This window comes from Myotis lucifugus, unplaced genomic scaffold (genome assembly GCF_000147115.1).
Source record: "Myotis lucifugus unplaced genomic scaffold, Myoluc2.0 scaffold_140, whole genome shotgun sequence".
Classification (NCBI taxonomy): Eukaryota; Metazoa; Chordata; class Mammalia; order Chiroptera; family Vespertilionidae; genus Myotis; species Myotis lucifugus.
Genome location: NW_005871188.1, coordinates 909,648 through 911,190, shown reverse-complemented (window position 1 = coordinate 911,190; position 1,543 = coordinate 909,648). Strand labels below are relative to the sequence as shown.

At 43.2% G+C, this 1,543-nt stretch overlaps 1 non-coding gene across 1 annotated transcript; it reads left to right on the top strand.

Annotated features, from left to right (window-relative positions):
- The first annotated feature begins 582 nt into the window (after nt 1–582).
- LOC111827171 lies at nt 583–689 on the top strand. The gene has a single exon (XR_002830685.1). It is a non-coding gene; the product is annotated as a U6 spliceosomal RNA (small nuclear RNA).
- The last annotated feature ends 854 nt before the right edge of the window (nt 690–1,543 follow it).

Sequence of the window (1,543 nt, the reverse complement as noted above, 5' to 3'; positions counted from 1 at the left end):
CTTTGTGTCCTCCCCACCCCCCTTTTCTCTTTCTTGTCTTGACAATATGGCCGCATGGACATACAGCCTTTCCTATACTGTTTCCTGGCATGAGACGATGACCATCTCCCTAGCCATTCCCCACAGAAACCAACCTGCAATGGACATATAACTAAAGCAAATGATTTAAACCTCCAAAATTTTGAAGCTGTTTGTTACCAAGAATAGCTTAGGCCTATCTTAACTGATATGCTTACTTTAAATATTATTCCAATTCAGTAGTAATGCCCAATGGAAAAAATCAAGGAAGTCTTTTTGAATCTATAAAATTTTAGTAAGGACTGATCTTAATTAAGAATTTTCCTGCCCTGACCAGTTTGGCTCAGTGGATAGAGCATCTGCCTGCGGATTGAAGGGTCCCAGGTTCGATTCCAGTCAAGGGCATGTACCTTGGTTGCGGGCACATCCCCAGTAGGGGGTGTGCAGGAGGCAGCTGATCGATGTTTCTCTCTCATCGATGTTTCTAACTCTCTATCCCTCTCCCTTCCTCTCTTTAAAAAATCAATAAAATATATTTAAGAAAAAAAAAGAATTTTCCTTAATGTGCTAGCTTTGGCACCACATATACTAAAATTGGAACAATACAGAGAAGATTAGCATGGCCCCTACACAAGAATGACATGCAAATTTATGAAGTGTTCCATACTTTTGACAGCATAGATCAGGGGTGGGCAAACTTTTTGACTCGAGGGCCACAATGGGTTCTTAAACTGGACCGGAGGGCCGGAACAAAAGCATGGATGGAGTGTTTGTGTGAACTAATATAAATTCAAAGTAAACATCATTACATAAAAGGGTACGGTCTTTTTTTTTTTTAGTTTTATTCATTTCAAACGGGCCGGATCCGGCCCGCGGGCCGTAGTTTGCCCACGGCTGGCATAGATGGACCTAGAAGGTATTGTACTAAGTGAAATAAGTCAGACAGAGAAAGACAAATACCATATAATTTCACTTATATGTGGAATCTTAAGAACAAAATAAATAAAAAATAGATACAGATTCATCAATATAGATTAGAATGATAGTTGCCAGAGGCTGGGGGTGTGGAGTGGAGGATGGGGGCGGGGGTAAGTGAAAAAGGTAAAGGGATTAAGAAATAGAAATTGGTAGTAACAAAATAGTCACCGAGATAAAAAATACAAAATAGGGAATATAGTCAACAATCCTATATTAAAAAAGAGGTAATATGCAAATTGACCCTCATGCTTTAGCGTCATCACAAGATGGCTGCCCCCATGTCATCACAAGATGGCCACCACAAGATGGCATCCCCGCATCATCACAAGATGGCCACCCCCACATCATCACAAGATGACTGCCCCCATATTGTCACAAGATGGCTGGCAGGGGAGGGCAGTTGGGAGAGACCAGGCCTGCAGGAGAAGGCAGTTGGGGGCAATCGGGCCGGCAGGGGAGGGCAGTTGGGGGTGATCAGGCCAGCAAGGGAGCAGTTAGTCATCAATCAGGCTGGCAGGGGAGTGGTTAGGGTGTGATCAGGCTGACA